Here is a 20,955-nt window from a genome sequence, read left to right as displayed (position 1 = left end):
TGAGGAACATGAATAGGGTAAACAGCCAAGGTCTTTTCCCTGGTGTGTGGGAGTCCAGAACTAGAGGGCTTAGGTTTAGGGTGAGTGGGAAAAGATATAAAAGAGACCAAAGGGACAACATTTTCAGGCAGAAGGTGGTGTGTGTGTGTGTGGAATGAGCTGCCAGAGGAAGTGGTCGAGGCTGGTACAATTACATCATTTAAAAGGCATCTGGATGGGTATATGTATAGGAAGAGTTTGGAGGGAGATGGGCCGGGTGCTGGCAGGTGGGACTAGATTGGGTGGGATATCTGTTCGACCGAGGGTGTGTTTGTGTGCTGTACATCTCTATGACTCGATGACTGGAAGTGTCAGTCTGAGTCAATCCGTTGTCTAGCTACGGGCAAGGTGACTCCATTGGATGATGTGAACCCAGCTGATGACCCTTTGGCCAAAGCTAGAGAACATTCTGGAAGATCAGGGAAAAGAAGGATATGAACACACACCTGGATGCCAGTCCCTTAGCGAAGCCTTGACTGCGATCTGCAGCAGAGCTCTGACCATGTGCTCCAAACTTGTTCATAAAAGCCCAGGGAGTGAGGGGGGCAAGCCATTCACCCCAGCAAGTCCACACTCAGCCTCTGATGAGCATCCCATCCAGGCCCAAGCACTATCCTCTCAGCCTGCATTCCCCAAAGCCAATCCAGCGAACCTGCACATCTTTGGGCTGTGGGAGGAAAGCAAAGCACCCGCAGTAGCCCATGGAGAGAAGGTGCAAACTCGACACAAACAGAAAGCCAAGGGAGGAATCAAAGTCAGGTCCCCGATGCTGCGAGGCAGCAGTGCTACCCACTGAGCCACCATGCCATCTCCAGGAGATTCTCAGCAGGTTTTCAGCCATTGTGTCTGTGCTGTCTGTTTCAGGGAATTCAGCTTTAATCCTGCAGATCCCCAAAAGTGCAGCGTAAGGCGAGAGGGAACACCCCACCAACTGAATGCAGATAAGCAGTTGTTGGCAAAGCAGATTAAGGACGCACAAAGAAGAGTCAGACACCCCAGATGGGACAAGAACCCACAAACCCTGGCTAAGGAGGGCAGTGCCTTATCCATTAGGCCACAGGGGCAGCACAGTTACATGCAGCATGGCAGACTTTAAATACTGCGCCCTGACCTCTCATTGTGTGTTTTTGTGGATTTTCTCCTCTCAATGCACTGTGAGGATCCAAGATGGTGGTGATCTCGGACGATGGTGTTGCAGAGCTCGGCACCACAGCACAAGCGCCCAATCCGTTCCATCGCGATATCCTAGGAGTCTGAAAATGTTGTGGAGTCCCAGGACATTGTGAAAAATCAACTTTCCTGCGTTTTCTTCGTCCAGAGATGTTGAAGACGGATGGGGCAGTGTCCGAGGCCAGGCCCCGGCCTAGCCTGCAGGATCCTTGGGCTCGATTGCCTACCAGGCCCTGGCCAAATCTCGCGCGATCTTGGTTAAGCAGATAGAGGAGAAGCTGGCCCCGATCTCTATCGTGCTGCAGAAGCATGAACAGCAGCTGGGAGACCTGGAAAAGAGGACGGATGAGGTTGGACACAGAGGCACAGCGGTGGAAGCTGATACCGCTTCCTCTAAGGATAGGATCCAAACATCGGAGGCTGAGGGCTGACCATACAGAGGTTTATAAAATCATGAGGAACATGAATAGGGTAAACAGCCAAGGTCTTTTCCCTGGTGTGTGGGAGTCCAGAACTAGAGGGCTTAGGTTTAGGGTGAGTGGGAAAAGATATAAAAGAGACCAAAGGGACAACATTTTCAGGCAGAAGGTGGTGTGTGTGTGTGTGGAATGAGCTGCCAGAGGAAGTGGTCGAGGCTGGTACAATTACATCATTTAAAAGGCATCTGGATGGGTATATGTATAGGAAGAGTTTGGAGGGAGATGGGCCGGGTGCTGGCAGGTGGGACTAGATTGGGTTGGGATATCTGTTCGACCGAGGGTGTGTTTGTGTGCTGTACATCTCTATGACTCGATGACTGGAAGTGTCAGTCTGAGTCAATCCGTTGTCTAGCTACGGGCAAGGTGACTCCATTGGATGATGTGAACACAGCTGATGACCCCTTTGGCCAAAGCTAAAGAACATTCTGGAAGATCAGGGAAAAGAAGGATATGAACACACACCTGGATGCCAGTCCCTTAGCGAAGCCTTGACTGCGATCTGCAGCAGAGCTCTGACCATGTGCTCCAAACTTGTTCATAAAAGCCCAGGGAGTGAGGGGGGCAAGCCATTCACCCCAGCAAGTCCACACTCAGCCTCTGATGAGCATCCCATCCAGGCCCAACCACTATCCTCTCAGCCTGCATTCCCCAAAGCCAATCCAGCGAACCTGCACATCTTTGGGCTGTGGGAGGAAAGCAAAGCACCCGCAGTAGCCCATGGAGAGAAGGTGCAAACTCGACACAAACAGAAAGCCAAGGGAGGAATCAAAGTCAGGTCCCCGATGCTGCGAGGCAGCAGTGCTACCCACTGAGCCACCATGCCATCTCCAGGAGATTCTCAGCAGGTTTTCAGCCATTGTGTCTGTGCTGTCTCTTTCAGGGAATTCAGCTTTAATCCTGCAGATCCCCAAAAGTGCAGCGTAAGGCGAGAGGGAACACCCCACCAACTGAATGCAGATAAGCAGTTGTTGGCAAAGCAGATTAAGGACACACAAGGAAGAGTCAGACACCCAAGATGGGACTTGAACCCAGAACCCCTGGCTTAGGAAGCCAGTGCCTTATCCATTAGGCCACTGGGGCTGCACAGTTACATGCAGCATGGCAGACTTTAAATACTGCGCCCTGACCTCTCATTGTGTGTTTTTGTGGATTTTCTCCTCTCAATGCACTGTGAGGATCCAAGATGATGGTGATCTCGGACGATGGTGTTGCAGAGCTCGGCACCACAGCACAAGCGCCCAATCCGTTCCATCGCGATATCCTAGGAGTCTGAAAATGTTGTGGAGTCCCAGGACATTGTGAAAAATCAACTTTCCTGCGTTTTCTTCGTCCAGAGATGTTGAAGACGGATGGGGCAGTGTCCGAGGCCAGGCCCCCGGCCTAGCCTGCAGGATCCTTGGGCTCGATTGCCTACCAGGCCCTGGCCAAATCTCGCGCGATCTTGGTTAAGCAGATAGAGGAGAAGCTGGCCCCGATCTCTATCGTGCTGCAGAAGCATGAACAGCAGCTGGGAGACCTGGAAAAGAGGACGGATGAGGTTGGACACAGAGGCACAGCGGTGGAAGCTGATACCGCTTCCTCTAAGGATAGGATCCAAACATCGGAGGCTGAGGGCTGACCATACAGAGGTTTATAAAATCATGAGGAACATGAATAGGGTAAACAGCCAAGGTCTTTTCCCTGGTGTGTGGGAGTCCAGAACTAGAGGGCTTAGGTTTAGGGTGAGTGGGAAAAGATATAAAAGAGACCAAAGGGACAACATTTTCAGGCAGAAGGTGTGTGTGTGTGTGTGGAATGAGCTGCCAGAGGAAGTGGTCGAGGCTGGTACAATTACATCATTTAAAAGGCATCTGGATGGGTATATGTATAGGAAGAGTTTGGAGGGAGATGGGCCGGGTGCTGGCAGGTGGGACTAGATTGGGTTGGGATATCTGTTCGACCGAGGGTGTGTTTGTGTGCTGTACATCTCTATGACTCGATGACTGGAAGTGTCAGTCTGAGTCAATCCGTTGTCTAGCTACGGGCAAGGTGACTCCATTGGATGATGTGAACACAGCTGATGACCCCTTTGGCCAAAGCTAAAGAACATTCTGGAAGATCAGGGAAAAGAAGGATATGAACACACACCTGGATGCCAGTCCCTTAGCGAAGCCTTGACTGCGATCTGCAGCAGAGCTCTGACCATGTGCTCCAAACTTGTTCATAAAAGCCCAGGGAGTGAGGGGGGCAAGCCATTCACCCCAGCAAGTCCACACTCAGCCTCTGATGAGCATCCCATCCAGGCCCAAGCACTATCCTCTCAGCCTGCATTCCCCAAAGCCAATCCAGCGAACCTGCACATCTTTGGGCTGTGGGAGGAAAGCAAAGCACCCGCAGTAGCCCATGGAGAGAAGGTGCAAACTCGACACAAACAGAAAGCCAAGGGAGGAATCAAAGTCAGGTCCCCGATGCTGCGAGGCAGCAGTGCTACCCACTGAGCCACCATGCCATCTCCAGGAGATTCTCAGCAGGTTTTCAGCCATTGTGACTGTGCTGTCTCTTTCAGGGAATTCAGCTTTAATCCTGCAGATCCCCAAAAGTGCTGCGTAAGGCGAGAGGGAACACCCCACCAACAGAATCCAGATAAGCGGTTGATGGCAATGCAGATTAAGGACACACAAGGAAGAGTCAGACACCCCAGATGGGACTTGAACCCACAACCCCTGGCTTAGGAAGCCAGTGCCTTATCCATTAGGCCACTGGGGCTGCACAGCTACATACAGCATGGCAGACTTTAAATACTGCGCCCTGACCTCTCATTGTGTGTTTTTGTGGATTTTCTCCTCTCAATGCACTGTGAGGATCCAAGATGGTGGTGATCTCGGACGATGGTGTTGCAGAGCTCGGCACCACAGCACAAGCGCCCAATCCGTTCCATCGCGATATCCTAGGAGTCTGAAAATGTTGTGGAGTCCCAGGACATTGTGAAAAATCAACTTTCCTGCGTTTTCTTCGTCCAGAGATGTTGAAGACGGATGGGGCAGTGTCCGAGGCCAGGCCCCCGGCCTAGCCTGCAGGATCCTTGGGCTCGATTGCCTACCAGGCCCTGGCCAAATCTCGCGCGATCTTGGTTAAGCAGATAGAGGAGAAGCTGGCCCCGATCTCTATCGTGCTGCAGAAGCATGAACAGCAGCTGGGAGACCTGGAAAAGAGGACGGATGAGGTTGGACACAGAGGCACAGCGGTGGAAGCTGATACCGCTTCCTCTAAGGATAGGATCCAAGCATCGGAGGCTGAGGGCTGACCATACAGAGGTTTATAAAATCATGAGGAACATGAATAGGGTAAACAGCCAAGGTCTTTTCCCTGGTGTGTGGGAGTCCAGAACTAGAGGGCTTAGGTTTAGGGTGAGTGGGAAAAGATATAAAAGAGACCAAAGGGACAACATTTTCAGGCAGAAGGTGGTGTGTGTGTGTGTGTGGAATGAGCTGCCAGAGGAAGTGGTCGAGGCTGGTACAATTACATCATTTAAAAGGCATCTGGATGGGTATATGTATAGGAAGAGTTTGGAGGGAGATGGGCCGGGTGCTGGCAGGTGGGACTAGATTGGGTTGGGATATCTGTTCGACCGAGGGTGTGTTTGTGTGCTGTACATCTCTATGACTCGATGACTGGAAGTGTCAGTCTGAGTCAATCCGTTGTCTAGCTACGGGCAAGGTGACTCCATTGGATGATGTGAACACAGCTGATGACCCCTTTGGCCAAAGCTAAAGAACATTCTGGAAGATCAGGGAAAAGAAGGATATGAACACACACCTGGATGCCAGTCCCTTAGCGAAGCCTTGACTGCGATCTGCAGCAGAGCTCTGACCATGTGCTCCAAACTTGTTCATAAAAGCCCAGGGAGTGAGGGGGGCAAGCCATTCACCCCAGCAAGTCCACACTCAGCCTCTGATGAGCATCCCATCCAGGCCCAAGCACTATCCTCTCAGCCTGCATTCCCCAAAGCCAATCCAGCGAACCTGCACATCTTTGGGCTGTGGGAGGAAAGCAAAGCACCCGCAGTAGCCCATGGAGAGAAGGTGCAAACTCGACACAAACAGAAAGCCAAGGGAGGAATCAAAGTCAGGTCCCCGATGCTGCGAGGCAGCAGTGCTACCCACTGAGCCACCATGCCATCCCCAGGAGATTCTCAGCAGGTTTTCAGCCATTGTGACTGTGCTGTCTCTTTCAGGGAATTCAGCTTTAATCCTGCAGATCCCAAAAGTGCTGCGTAAGGCGAGAGGGAACACCCCACCAACTGAATCCAGATAAGCGGTTGTTGGCAAAGCAGATTAAGGACACACAAGGAAGAGTCAGACACCCCAGATGGGACTTGAACCCACAACCCCTGGCTTAGGAAGCCAGTGCCTTATCCATTAGGCCACTGGGGCTGCACAGTTACATGCAGCATGGCAGACTTTAAATACTGCGCCCTGACCTCTCATTGTGTGTTTTTGTGGATTTTCTCCTCTCAATGCACTGTGAGGATCCAAGATGATGGTGATCTCGGACGATGGTGTTGCAGAGCTCGGCACCACAGCACAAGCGCCCAATCCGTTCCATCGCGATATCCTAGGAGTCTGAAAATGTTGTGGAGTCCCAGGACATTGTGAAAAATCAACTTTCCTGCGTTTTCTTCGTCCAGAGATGTTGAAGACGGATGGGGCAGTGTCCGAGGCCAGGCCCCCGGCCTAGCCTGCAGGATCCTTGGGCTCGATTGCCTACCAGGCCCTGGCCAAATCTCGCGCGATCTTGGTTAAGCAGATAGAGGAGAAGCTGGCCCCGATCTCTATCGTGCTGCAGAAGCATGAACAGCAGCTGGGAGACCTGGAAAAGAGGACGGATGAGGTTGGACACAGAGGCACAGCGGTGGAAGCTGATACCGCTTCCTCTAAGGATAGGATCCAAACATCGGAGGCTGAGGGCTGACCATACAGAGGTTTATAAAATCATGAGGAACATGAATAGGGTAAACAGCCAAGGTCTTTTCCCTGGTGTGTGGGAGTCCAGAACTAGAGGGCTTGGGTTTAGGGTGAGTGGGAAAAGATATAAAAGAGACCAAAGGGACAACATTTTCAGGCAGAAGGTGGTGTGTGTGTGTGTGGAATGAGCTGCCAGAGGAAGTGGTCGAGGCTGGTACAATTACATCATTTAAAAGGCATCTGGATGGGTATATGTATAGGAAGAGTTTGGAGGGAGATGGGCCGGGTGCTGGCAGGTGGGACTAGATTGGGTTGGGATATCTGTTCGACCGAGGGTGTGTTTGTGTGCTGTACATCTCTATGACTCGATGACTGGAAGTGTCAGTCTGAGTCAATCCGTTGTCTAGCTACGGGCAAGGTGACTCCATTGGATGATGTGAACACAGCTGATGACCCCTTTGGCCAAAGCTAAAGAACATTCTGGAAGATCAGGGAAAAGAAGGATATGAACACACACCTGGATGCCAGTCCCTTAGCGAAGCCTTGACTGCGATCTGCAGCAGAGCTCTGACCATGTGCTCCAAACTTGTTCATAAAAGCCCAGGGAGTGAGGGGGGCAAGCCATTCACCCCAGCAAGTCCACACTCAGCCTCTGATGAGCATCCCATCCAGGCCCAAGCACTATCCTCTCAGCCTGCATTCCCCAAAGCCAATCCAGCGAACCTGCACATCTTTGGGCTGTGGGAGGAAAGCAAAGCACCCGCAGTAGCCCATGGAGAGAAGGTGCAAACTCGACACAAACAGAAAGCCAAGGGAGGAATCAAAGTCAGGTCCCCGATGCTGCGAGGCAGCAGTGCTACCCACTGAGCCACCATGCCATCTCCAGGAGATTCTCAGCAGGTTTTCAGCCATTGTGACTGTGCTGTCTCTTTCAGGGAATTCAGCTTTAATCCTGCAGATCCCCAAAAGTGCAGCGTAAGGCGAGAGGGAACACCCCACCAACTGAATCCAGATAAGCGGTTGTTGGCAAAGCAGATGAAGGACACACAAGGAAGAGTCAGACACCCCAGATGGGACTTGAACCCACAACCCCAGGCTTAGGAAGCCAGTGCCTTATCCATTAGGCCACTGGGGCTGCACAGTTACATGCAGCATGGCAGACTTTAAATACTGCGCCCTGACCTCTCATTGTGTGTTTTTGTGGATTTTCTCCTCTCAATGCACTGTGAGGATCCAAGATGATGGTGATCTCGGACGATGGTGTTGCAGAGCTCGGCACCACAGCACAAGCGCCCAATCCGTTCCATCGCGATATCCTAGGAGTCTGAAAATGTTGTGGAGTCCCAGGACATTGTGAAAAATCAACTTTCCTGCGTTTTCTTCGTCCAGAGATGTTGAAGACGGATGGGGCAGTGTCCGAGGCCAGGCCCCCGGCCTAGCCTGCAGGATCCTTGGGCTCGATTGCCTACCAGGCCCTGGCCAAATCTCGCGCGATCTTGGTTAAGCAGATAGAGGAGAAGCTGGCCCCGATCTCTATCGTGCTGCAGAAGCATGAACAGCAGCTGGGAGACCTGGAAAAGAGGACGGATGAGGTTGGACACAGAGGCACAGCGGTGGAAGCTGATACCGCTTCCTCTAAGGATAGGATCCAAACATCGGAGGCTGAGGGCTGACCATACAGAGGTTTATAAAATCATGAGGAACATGAATAGGGTAAACAGCCAAGGTCTTTTCCCTGGTGTGTGGGAGTCCAGAACTAGAGGGCTTGGGTTTAGGGTGAGTGGGAAAAGATATAAAAGAGACCAAAGGGACAACATTTTCAGGCAGAAGGTGGTGTGTGTGTGTGTGGAATGAGCTGCCAGAGGAAGTGGTCGAGGCTGGTACAATTACATCATTTAAAAGGCATCTGGATGGGTATATGTATAGGAAGAGTTTGGAGGGAGATGGGCCGGGTGCTGGCAGGTGGGACTAGATTGGGTTGGGATATCTGTTCGACCGAGGGTGTGTTTGTGTGCTGTACATCTCTATGACTCGATGACTGGAAGTGTCAGTCTGAGTCAATCCGTTGTCTAGCTACGGGCAAGGTGACTCCATTGGATGATGTGAACACAGCTGATGACCCCTTTGGCCAAAGCTAAAGAACATTCTGGAAGATCAGGGAAAAGAAGGATATGAACACACACCTGGATGCCAGTCCCTTAGCGAAGCCTTGACTGCGATCTGCAGCAGAGCTCTGACCATGTGCTCCAAACTTGTTCATAAAAGCCCAGGGAGTGAGGGGGGCAAGCCATTCACCCCAGCAAGTCCACACTCAGCCTCTGATGAGCATCCCATCCAGGCCCAACCACTATCCTCTCAGCCTGCATTCCCCAAAGCCAATCCAGCGAACCTGCACATCTTTGGGCTGTGGGAGGAAAGCAAAGCACCCGCAGTAGCCCATGGAGAGAAGGTGCAAACTCGACACAAACAGAAAGGGAGGAATCAAAGTCAGGTCCCCGATGCTGCGAGGCAGCAGTGCTACCCACTGAGCCACCATGCCATCTCCAGGAGATTCTCAGCAGGTTTTCAGCCATTGTGACTGTGCTGTCTCTTTCAGGGAATTCAGCTTTAATCCTGCAGATTCCCAAAAGTGCTGCGTAAGGCGAGAGGGAACACACCACCAACCGAATCCAGATAAGCGGTTGTTGGCAAAGCAGATTAAGGACACACAAGGAAGAGTCAGACACCCCAGACGGGGCTAGAACCCACAACCCCTGGATAAAGAGGGCAGTGCCTTATCCATTAGGCCACAGGGTCGGCACAGTTACACACAGCATGGCAGACTTTAAATACTGCGCCCTGACCTCTCATTGTGTGTTTTTGTGGATTTTCTCCTCTCAATGCACTGTGAGGATCCAAGATGGTGGTGATCTCGGACGATGGTGTTGCAGAGCTCGGCACCACAGCACAAGCGCCCAATCCGTTCCATCGCGATATCCTAGGAGTCTGAAAATGTTGTGGAGTCCCAGGACATTGTGAAAAATCAACTTTCCTGCGTTTTCTTCGTCCAGAGATGTTGAAGACGGATGGGGCAGTGTCCGAGGCCAGGCCCCCGGCCTAGCCTGCAGGATCCTTGGGCTCGATTGCCTACCAGGCCCTGGCCAAATCTCGCGCGATCTTGGTTAAGCAGATAGAGGAGAAGCTGGCCCCGATCTCTATCGTGCTGCAGAAGCATGAACAGCAGCTGGGAGACCTGGAAAAGAGGACGGATGAGGTTGGACACAGAGGCACAGCGGTGGAAGCTGATACCGCTTCCTCTAAGGATAGGATCCAAGCATCGGAGGCTGAGGGCTGACCATACAGAGGTTTATAAAATCATGACGAACATGAATAGGGTAAACAGCCAAGGTCTTTTCCCTGGTGTGTGGGAGTCCAGAACTAGAGGGCTTGGGTTTAGGGTGAGTGGGAAAAGATATAAAAGAGACCAAAGGGACAACATTTTCAGGCAGAAGGTGGTGTGTGTGTGTGTGGAATGAGCTGCCAGAGGAAGTGGTCGAGGCTGGTACAATTACATCATTTAAAAGGCATCTGGATGGGTATATGTATAGGAAGAGTTTGGAGGGAGATGGTCCGGGTGCTGGCAGGTGGGACTAGATTGGGTTGGGATATCTGTTCGACCGAGGGTGTGTTTGTGTGCTGTACATCTCTATGACTCGATGACTGGAAGTGTCAGTCTGAGTCAATCCGTTGTCTAGCTACGGGCAAGGTGACTCCATTGGATGATGTGAACCCAGCTGATGACCCCTTTGGCCAAAGCTAGAGAACATTCTGGAAGATCAGGGAAAAGAAGGATATGAACACACACCTGGATGCCAGTCCCTTAGCGAAGCCTTGACTGCGATCTGCAGCAGAGCTCTGACCATGTGCTCCAAACTTGTTCATAAAAGCCCAGGGAGTGAGGGGGGCAAGCCATTCACCCCAGCAAGTCCACACTCAGCCTCTGATGAGCATCCCATCCAGGCCCAACCACTATCCTCTCAGCCTGCATTCCCCAAAGCCAATCCAGCGAACCTGCACATCTTTGGGCTGTGGGAGGAAAGCAAAGCACCCGCAGTAGCCCATGGAGAGAAGGTGCAAACTCGACACAAACAGAAAGCCAAGGGAGGAATCAAAGTCAGGTCCCCGATGCTGCGAGGCAGCAGTGCTACCCACTGAGCCACCATGCCATCTCCAGGAGATTCTCAGCAGGTTTTCAGCCATTGTGACTGTGCAGTCTCTTTCAGGGAATTCAGCTTTAATCCTGCAGATCCCCAAAAGTGCTGCGTAAGGCGAGAGGGAACACCCCACCTACTGAATCCAGATAAGCGGTTGTTGGCAAAGCAGATTAAGGACACACAAGGAAGAGTCAGACACCCAGATGGGACTTGAACCCACAACCCCTGGCTAAGGAGGGCAGTGCCTTATCCATTAGGCCACTGGGGCAGCACAGTTACATGCAGCATGGCAGACTTTAAATACTGCGCCCTGACCTCTCATTGTGTGTTTTTGTGGATTTTCTCCTCTCAATGCACTGTGAGGATCCAAGATGGTGGTGATCTCGGACGATGGTGTTGCAGAGCTCGGCACCACAGCACAAGCGCCCAATCCGTTCCATCGCGATATCCTAGGAGTCTGAAAATGTTGTGGAGTCCCAGGACATTGTGAAAAATCAACTTTCCTGCGTTTTCTTCGTCCAGAGATGTTGAAGACGGATGGGGCAGTGTCCGAGGCCAGGCCCCCGGCCTAGCCTGCAGGATCCTTGGGCTCGATTGCCTACCAGGCCCTGGCCAAATCTCGCGCGATCTTGGTTAAGCAGATAGAGGAGAAGCTGGCCCCGATCTCTATCGTGCTGCAGAAGCATGAACAGCAGCTGGGAGACCTGGAAAAGAGGACGGATGAGGTTGGACACAGAGGCACAGCGGTGGAAGCTGATACCGGTTCCTCTAAGGATAGGATCCAAGCATCGGAGGCTGAGGGCTGACCATACAGAGGTTTATAAAATCATGAGGAACATGAATAGGGTAAACAGCCAAGGTCTTTTCCCTGGTGTGTGGGAGTCCAGAACTAGAGGGCTTGGGTTTAGGGTGAGTGGGAAAAGATATAAAAGAGACCAAAGGGACAACATTTTCAGGCAGAAGGTGGTGTGTGTGTGTGTGGAATGAGCTGCCAGAGGAAGTGGTCGAGGCTGGTACAATTACATCATTTAAAAGGCATCTGGATGGGTATATGTATAGGAAGAGTTTGGAGGGAGATGGGCCGGGTGCTGGCAGGTGGGACTAGATTGGGTTGGGATATCTGTTCGACCGAGGGTGTGTTTGTGTGCTGTACATCTCTATGACTCGATGACTGGAAGTGTCAGTCTGAGTCAATCCGTTGTCTAGCTACGGGCAAGGTGACTCCATTGGATGATGTGAACCCAGCTGATGACCCCTTTGGCCAAAGCTAGAGAACATTCTGGAAGATCAGGGAAAAGAAGGATATGAACACACACCTGGATGCCAGTCCCTTAGCGAAGCCTTGACTGCGATCTGCAGCAGAGCTCTGACCATGTGCTCCAAACTTGTTCATAAAAGCCCAGGGAGTGAGGGGGGCAAGCCATTCACCCCAGCAAGTCCACACTCAGCCTCTGATGAGCATCCCATCCAGGCCCAAGCACTATCCTCTCAGCCTGCATTCCCCAAAGCCAATCCAGCGAACCTGCACATCTTTGGGCTGTGGGAGGAAAGCAAAGCACCCGCAGTACCCCATGGAGAGAAGGTGCAAACTCGACACAAACAGAAAGGGAGGAATCAAAGTCAGGTCCCCGATGCTGCGAGGCAGCAGTGCTACCCACTGAGCCACCATGCCATCTCCAGGAGATTCTCAGCAGGTTTTCAGCCATTGTGACTGTGCTGTCTCTTTCAGGGAATTCAGCTTTAATCCTGCAGATTCCCAAAAGTGCAGCGTAAGGCGAGAGGGAACACCCCACCAACTGAATCCAGATAAGCGGTTGTTGGCAAAGCAGATTAAGGACACACAAGGAAGAGTCAGACACCCCAGATGGGACTTGAACCCAGAACCCCTGGCTTAGGAAGCCAGTGCCTTATCCATTAGGCCACTGGGGCTGCACAGTTACATGCAGCATGGCAGACTTTAAATACTGCGCCCTGACCTCTCATTGTGTGTTTTTGTGGATTTTCTCCTCTCAATGCACTGTGAGGATCCAAGATGGTGGTGATCTCGGACGATGGTGTTGCAGAGCTCGGCACCACAGCACAAGCGCCCAATCCGTTCCATCGCGATATCCTAGGAGTCTGAAAATGTTGTGGAGTCCCAGGACATTGTGAAAAATCAACTTTCCTGCGTTTTCTTCGTCCAGAGATGTTGAAGACGGATGGGGCAGTGTCCGAGGCCAGGCCCCCGGCCTAGCCTGCAGGATCCTTGGGCTCGATTGCCTACCAGGCCCTGGCCAAATCTCGCGCGATCTTGGTTAAGCAGATAGAGGAGAAGCTGGCCCCGATCTCTATCGTGCTGCAGAAGCATGAACAGCAGCTGGGAGACCTGGAAAAGAGGACGGATGAGGTTGGACACAGAGGCACAGCGGTGGAAGCTGATACCGGTTCCTCTAAGGATAGGATCCAAGCATCGGAGGCTGAGGGCTGACCATACAGAGGTTTATAAAATCATGAGGAACATGAATAGGGTAAACAGCCAAGGTCTTTTCCCTGGTGTGTGGGAGTCCAGAACTAGAGGGCTTGGGTTTAGGGTGAGTGGGAAAAGATATAAAAGAGACCAAAGGGACAACATTTTCAGGCAGAAGGTGGTGTGTGTGTGTGTGGAATGAGCTGCCAGAGGAAGTGGTCGAGGCTGGTACAATTACATCATTTAAAAGGCATCTGGATGGGTATATGTATAGGAAGAGTTTGGAGGGAGATGGGCCGGGTGCTGGCAGGTGGGACTAGATTGGGTTGGGATATCTGTTCGACCGAGGGTGTGTTTGTGTGCTGTACATCTCTATGACTCGATGACTGGAAGTGTCAGTCTGAGTCAATCCGTTGTCTAGCTACGGGCAAGGTGACTCCATTGGATGATGTGAACCCAGCTGATGACCCCTTTGGCCAAAGCTAAAGAACATTCTGGAAGATCAGGGAAAAGAAGGATATGAACACACACCTGGATGCCAGTCCCTTAGCGAAGCCTTGACTGCGATCTGCAGCAGAGCTCTGACCATGTGCTCCAAACTTGTTCATAAAAGCCCAGGGAGTGAGGGGGACAAGCCATTCACCCCAGCAAGTCCACACTCAGCCTCTGATGAGCATCCCATCCAGGCCCAAGCACTATCCTCTCAGCCTGCATTCCCCAAAGCCAATCCAGCGAACCTGCACATCTTTGGGCTGTGGGAGGAAAGCAAAGCACCCGCAGTAGCCCATGGAGAGAAGGTGCAAACTCGACACAAACAGAAAGCCAAGGGAGGAATCAAAGTCAGGTCCCCGATGCTGCGAGGCAGCAGTGCTACCCACTGAGCCACCATGCCATCTCCAGGAGATTCTCAGCAGGTTTTCAGCCATTGTGACTGTGCTGTCTCTTTCAGGGAATTCAGCTTTAATCCTGCAGATCCCCAAAAGGGCTGCGTAAGGCGAGAGGGAACACCCCACCAACCGAATCCAGATAAGCGGTTGTTGGCAAAGCAGATTAAGGACACACAAGGAAGAGTCAGACACCCCAGACGGGACTAGAACCCACAACCCCTGGCTTAGGAAGCCAGTGCCTTATCCATTAGGCCACTGGGGCTGCACAGTTACATGCAGCATGGCAGACTTTAAATACTGCGCCCTGACCTCTCATTGTGTGTTTTTGTGGATTTTCTCCTCTCAATGCACTGTGAGGATCCAAGATGGTGGTGATCTCGGACGATGGTGTTGCAGAGCTCGGCACCACAGCACAAGCGCCCAATCCGTTCCATCGCGATATCCTAGGAGTCTGAAAATGTTGTGGAGTCCCAGGACATTGTGAAAAATCAACTTTCCTGCGTTTTCTTCGTCCAGAGATGTTGAAGACGGATGGGGCAGTGTCCGAGGCCAGGCCCCCGGCCTAGCCTGCAGGATCCTTGGGCTCGATTGCCTACCAGGCCCTGGCCAAATCTCGCGCGATCTTGGTTAAGCAGATAGAGGAGAAGCTGGCCCCGATCTCTATCGTGCTGCAGAAGCATGAACAGCAGCTGGGAGACCTGGAAAAGAGGACGGATGAGGTTGGACACAGAGGCACAGCGGTGGAAGCTGATACCGGTTCCTCTAAGGATAGGATCCAAGCATCGGAGGCTGAGGGCTGACCATACAGAGGTTTATAAAATCATGAGGAACATGAATAGGGTAAACAGCCAAGGTCTTTTCCCTGGTGTGTGGGAGTCCAGAACTAGAGGGCTTGGGTTTAGGGTGAGTGGGAAAAGATATAAAAGAGACCAAAGGGACAACATTTTCAGGCAGAAGGTGGTGTGTGTGTGTGTGGAATGAGCTGCCAGAGGAAGTGGTCGAGGCTGGTACAATTACATCATTTAAAAGGCATCTGGATGGGTATATGTATAGGAAGAGTTTGGAGGGAGATGGGCCGGGTGCTGGCAGGTGGGACTAGATTGGGTTGGGATATCTGTTCGACCGAGGGTGTGTTTGTGTGCTGTACATCTCTATGACTCGATGACTGGAAGTGTCAGTCTGAGTCAATCCGTTGTCTAGCTACGGGCAAGGTGACTCCATTGGATGATGTGAACCCAGCTGATGACCCCTTTGGCCAAAGCTAAAGAACATTCTGGAAGATCAGGGAAAAGAAGGATATGAACACACACCTGGATGCCAGTCCCTTAGCGAAGCCTTGACTGCGATCTGCAGCAGAGCTCTGACCATGTGCTCCAAACTTGTTCATAAAAGCCCAGGGAGTGAGGGGGGCAAGCCATTCACCCCAGCAAGTCCACACTCAGCCTCTGATGAGCATCCCATCCAGGCCCAAGCACTATCCTCTCAGCCTGCATTCCCCAAAGCCAATCCAGCGAACCTGCACATCTTTGGGCTGTGGGAGGAAAGCAAAGCACCCGCAGTAGCCCATGGAGAGAAGGTGCAAACTCGACACAAACAGAAAGCCAAGGGAGGAATCAAAGTCAGGTCCCCGATGCTGCGAGGCAGCAGTGCTACCCACTGAGCCACCATGCCATCCCAGGAGATTCTCAGCAGGTTTTCAGCCATTGTGACTGTGCTGTCTCTTTCAGGGAATTCAGCTTTAATCCTGCAGATCCCCAAAAGTGCTGCGTAAGGCGAGAGGGAACACCCCACCAACTGAATCCAGATAAGCGGTTGTTGGCAAAGCAGATTAAGGACACACAAGGAAGAGTCAGACACCCCAGATGGGATTTGAACCCAGAACCCCTGGCTTAGGAGGCCAGTGCCTTATCCATTAGGCCACTGGGGCTGCACAGTTACATGCAGCATGGCAGACTTTAAATACTGCGCCCTGACCTCTCATTGTGTGTTTTTGTGGATTTTCTCCTCTCAATGCACTGTGAGGATCCAAGATGATGGTGATCTCGGACGATGGTGTTGCAGAGCTCGGCACCACAGCACAAGCGCCCAATCCGTTCCATCGCGATATCCTAGGAGTCTGAAAATGTTGTGGAGTCCCAGGACATTGTGAAAAATCAACTTTCCTGCGTTTTCTTCGTCCAGAGATGTTGAAGACGGATGGGGCAGTGTCCGAGGCCAGGCCCCCGGCCTAGCCTGCAGGATCCTTGGGCTCGATTGCCTACCAGGCCCTGGCCAAATCTCGCGCGATCTTGGTTAAGCAGATAGAGGAGAAGCTGGCCCCGATCTCTATCGTGCTGCAGAAGCATGAACAGCAGCTGGGAGACCTGGAAAAGAGGACGGATGAGGTTGGACACAGAGGCACAGCGGTGGAAGCTGATACCGGTTCCTCTAAGGATAGGATCCAAACATCGGAGGCTGAGGGCTGACCATACAGAGGTTTATAAAATCATGAGGAACATGAATAGGGTAAACAGCCAAGGTCTTTTCCCTGGTGTGTGGGAGTCCAGAACTAGAGGGCTTGGGTTTAGGGTGAGTGGGAAAAGATATAAAAGAGACCAAAGGGACAACATTTTCAGGCAGAAGGTGGTGTGTGTGTGTGTGGAATGAGCTGCCAGAGGAAGTGGTCGAGGCTGGTACAATTACATCATTTAAAAGGCATCTGGATGGGTATATGTATAGGAAGAGTTTGGAGGGAGATGGGCCGGGTGCTGGCAGGTGGGACTAGATTGGGTTGGGATATCTGTTCGACCGAGGGTGTGTTTGTGTGCTGTACATCTCTATGACTCGATGACTGGAAGTGTCAGTCTGAGTCAATCCGTTGTCTAGCTACGGGCAAGGTGACTCCATTGGATGATGTGAACACAGCTGATGACCCCTTTGGCCAAAGCTAAAGAACATTCTGGAAGATCAGGGAAAAGAAGGATATGAACACACACCTGGATGCCAGTCCCTTAGCGAAGCCTTGACTGCGATCTGCAGCAGAGCTCTGACCATGTGCTCCAAACTTGTTCATAAAAGCCCAGGGAGTGAGGGGGGCAAGCCATTCACCCCAGCAAGTCCACACTCAGCCTCTGATGAGCATCCCATCCAGGCCCAACCACTATCCTCTCAGCCTGCATTCCCCAAAGCCAATCCAGCGAACCTGCACATCTTTGGGCTGTGGGAGGAAAGCAAAGCACCCGCAGTAGCCCATGGAGAGAAGGTGCAAACTCGACACAAACAGAAAGCCAAGGGAGGAATCAAAGTCAGGTCCCCGATGCTGCGAGGCAGCAGTGCTACCCACTGAGCCACCATGCCATCTCCAGGAGATTCTCAGCAGGTTTTCAGCCATTGTGACTGTGCTGTCTCTTTCAGGGAATTCAGCTTTAATCCTGCAGATCCCCAAAAGTGCTGCGTAAGGCGAGAGGGAACACCCCATCCCATCAACTGAACGCAGATAAGCAGTTGTTGGCAAAGCAGATTAAGGACACACAAGGAAGAGTCAGACACCCCAGATGGGACTTGAACCCACAACCCCTGGCTTAGGAAGCCAGTGCCTTATCCATTAGGCCACTGGGGCTGCACAGTTACATGCAGCATGGCAGACTTTAAATACTGCGCCCTGACCTCTCATTGTGTGTTTTTGTGGATTTTCTCCTCTCAATGCACTGTGAGGATCCAAGATGATGGTGATCTCGGACGATGGTGTTGCAGAGCTCGGCACCACAGCACAAGCGCCCAATCCGTTCCATCGCGATATCCTAGGAGTCTGAAAATGTTGTGGAGTCCCAGGACATTGTGAAAAATCAACTTTCCTGCGTTTTCTTCGTCCAGAGATGTTGAAGACGGATGGGGCAGTGTCCGAGGCCAGGCCCCCGGCCTAGCCTGCAGGATCCTTGGGCTCGATTGCCTACCAGGCCCTGGCCAAATCTCGCGCGATCTTGGTTAAGCAGATAGAGGAGAAGCTGGCCCCGATCTCTATCGTGCTGCAGAAGCATGAACAGCAGCTGGGAGACCTGGAAAAGAGGACGGATGAGGTTGGACACAGAGGCACAGCGGTGGAAGCTGATACCGGTTCCTCTAAGGATAGGATCCAAGCATCGGAGGCTGAGGGCTGACCATACAGAGGTTTATAAAATCATGAGGAACATGAATAGGGTAAACAGCCAAGGTCTTTTCCCTGGTGTGTGGGAGTCCAGAACTAGAGGGCTTGGGTTTAGGGTGAGTGGGAAAAGATATAAAAGAGACCAAAGGGACAACATTTTCAGGCAGAAGGTGGTGTGTGTGTGTGTGGAATGAGCTGCCAGAGGAAGTGGTCGAGGCTGGTACAATTACATCATTTAAAAGGCATCTGGATGGGTATATGTATAGGAAGAGTTTGGAGGGAGATGGGCCGGGTGCTGGCAGGTGGGACTAGATTGGGTTGGGATATCTGTTCGACCGAGGGTGTGTTTGTGTGCTGTACATCTCTATGACTCGATGACTGGAAGTGTCAGTCTGAGTCAATCCGTTGTCTAGCTACGGGCAAGGTGACTCCATTGGATGATGTGAACACAGCTGATGACCCCTTTGGCCAAAGCTAAAGAACATTCTGGAAGATCAGGGAAAAGAAGGATATGAACACACACCTGGATGCCAGTCCCTTAGCGAAGCCTTGACTGCGATCTGCAGCAGAGCTCTGACCATGTGCTCCAAACTTGTTCATAAAAGCCCAGGGAGTGAGGGGGGCAAGCCATTCACCCCAGCAAGTCCACACTCAGCCTCTGATGAGCATCCCATCCAGGCCCAACCACTATCCTCTCAGCCTGCATTCCCCAAAGCCAATCCAGCGAACCTGCACATCCTTGGGCTGTGGGAGGAAAGCAAAGCACCCGCAGTAGCCCATGGAGAGAAGGTGCAAACTCGACACAAACAGAAAGCCAAGGGAGGAATCAAAGTCAGGTCCCCGATGCTGCGAGGCAGCAGTGCTACCCACTGAGCCACCATGCCAGCCCAGGAGATTCTCAGCAGGTTTTCAGCCATTGTGACTGTGCAGTCTCTTTCAGGGAATTCAGCTTTAATCCTGCAGATCCCCAAAAGTGCAGCGTAAGGCGAGAGGGAACACCCCACCTACTGAATCCAGATAAGCGGTTGTTGGCAAAGCAGATTAAGGACACACAAGGAAGAGTCAGACACCCCAGATGGGATTTGAACCCAGAACCCCTGGCTTAGGAAGCCAGTGCCTTATCCATTAGGCCACTGGGGCTGCACAGTTACATGCAGCATGGCAGACTTTAAATACTGCGCCCTGACCTCTCATTGTGTGTTTTTGTGGATTTTCTCCTCTCAATGCACTGTGAGGATCCAAGATGATGGTGATCTCGGACGATGGTGTTGCAGAGCTCGGCACCACAGCACAAGCGCCCAATCCGTTCCATCGCGATATCCTAGGAGTCTGAAAATGTTGTGGAGTCCCAGGACATTGTGAAAAATCAACTTTCCTGCGTTTTCTTCGTCCAGAGATGTTGAAGACGGATGGGGCAGTGTCCGAGGCCAGGCCCCCGGCCTAGCCTGCAGGATCCTTGGGCTCGATTGCCTACCAGGCCCTGGCCAAATCTCGCGCGATCTTGGTTAAGCAGATAGAGGAGAAGCTGGCCCCGATCTCTATCGTGCTGCAGAAGCATGAACAGCAGCTGGGAGACCTGGAAAAGAGGACGGATGAGGTTGGACACAGAGGCACAGCGGTGGAAGCTGATACCGGTTCCTCTAAGGATAGGATCCAAACATCGGAGGCTGAGGGCTGACCATACAGAGGTTTATAAAATCATGAGGAACATGAATAGGGTAAACAGCCAAGGTCTTTTCCCTGGTGTGTGGGAGTCCAGAACTAGAGGGCTTGGGTTTAGGGTGAGTGGGAAAAGATATAAAAGAGACCAAAGGGACAACATTTTCAGGCAGAAGGTGGTGTGTGTGTGTGTGGAATGAGCTGCCAGAGGAAGTGGTCGAGGCTGGTACAATTACATCATTTAAAAGGCATCTGGATGGGTATATGTATAGGAAGAGTTTGGAGGGAGATGGGCCGGGTGCTGGCAGGTGGGACTAGATTGGGTTGGGATATCTGTTCGACCGAGGGTGTGTTTGTGTGCTGTACATCTCTATGACTCGATGACTGGAAGTGTCAGTCTGAGTCAATCCGTTGTCTAGCTACGGGCAAGGTGACTCCATTGGATGATGTGAACACAGCTGATGACCCCTTTGGCCAAAGCTAAAGAACATTCTGGAAGATCAGGGAAAAGAAGGATATGAACACACACCTGGATGCCAGTCCCTTAGCGAAGCCTTGACTGCGATCTGCAGCAGAGCTCTGACCATGTGCTCCAAACTTGTTCATAAAAGCCCAGGGAGTGAGGGGGGCAAGCCATTCACCCCAGCAAGTCCACACTCAGCCTCTGATGAGCATCCCATCCAGGCCCAACCACTATCCTCTCAGCCTGCATTCCCCAAAGCCAATCCAGCGAACCTGCACATCTTTGGGCTGTGGGAGGAAAGCAAAGCACCCGCAGTAGCCCATGGAGAGAAGGTGCAAACTCGACACAAACAGAAAGGGAGGAATCAAAGTCAGGTCCCCGATGCTGCGAGGCAGCAGTGCTACCCACTGAGCCACCATGCCATCTCCAGGAGATTCTCAGCAGGTTTTCAGCCATTGTGACTGTGCTGTCTCTTTCAGGGAATTCAGCTTTAATCCTGCAGATTCCCAAAAGTGCTGCGTAAGGCGAGAGGGAACACACCACCAACCGAATC

The 20,955-nt window shown here is 52.0% G+C and overlaps 6 non-coding genes across 6 annotated transcripts; all 6 read right to left on the bottom strand.

Annotated features, from left to right (window-relative positions):
- Positions 1–4,360: 4,360 nt before the first annotated feature.
- trnar-ccu (transfer RNA arginine (anticodon CCU)) lies at positions 4,361–4,433 on the bottom strand. Its single transcript has one exon. It is a non-coding gene; the product is annotated as a tRNA-Arg (tRNA).
- Positions 4,434–6,027: 1,594 nt separating this feature from the next.
- On the bottom strand, positions 6,028–6,100 carry trnar-ccu (transfer RNA arginine (anticodon CCU)). Its single transcript has one exon. It is a non-coding gene; the product is annotated as a tRNA-Arg (tRNA).
- Positions 6,101–12,680: 6,580 nt separating this feature from the next.
- Positions 12,681–12,753, bottom strand: trnar-ccu (transfer RNA arginine (anticodon CCU)). Its single transcript has one exon. It is a non-coding gene; the product is annotated as a tRNA-Arg (tRNA).
- Positions 12,754–16,011: 3,258 nt separating this feature from the next.
- On the bottom strand, positions 16,012–16,084 carry trnar-ccu (transfer RNA arginine (anticodon CCU)). Its single transcript has one exon. It is a non-coding gene; the product is annotated as a tRNA-Arg (tRNA).
- Positions 16,085–17,682: 1,598 nt separating this feature from the next.
- trnar-ccu (transfer RNA arginine (anticodon CCU)) lies at positions 17,683–17,755 on the bottom strand. The gene has a single exon. It is a non-coding gene; the product is annotated as a tRNA-Arg (tRNA).
- Positions 17,756–19,347: 1,592 nt separating this feature from the next.
- On the bottom strand, positions 19,348–19,420 carry trnar-ccu (transfer RNA arginine (anticodon CCU)). Its single transcript has one exon. It is a non-coding gene; the product is annotated as a tRNA-Arg (tRNA).
- Positions 19,421–20,955: the final 1,535 nt, after the last annotated feature.

This window comes from Hemiscyllium ocellatum, chromosome 33 (assembly GCF_020745735.1).
Source record: "Hemiscyllium ocellatum isolate sHemOce1 chromosome 33, sHemOce1.pat.X.cur, whole genome shotgun sequence".
In the NCBI taxonomy this organism is placed as follows: Eukaryota; Metazoa; Chordata; class Chondrichthyes; order Orectolobiformes; family Hemiscylliidae; genus Hemiscyllium; species Hemiscyllium ocellatum.
Note: the sequence above shows the minus strand (reverse complement) of the source record. Positions and strands in the feature narration are given on the sequence as shown.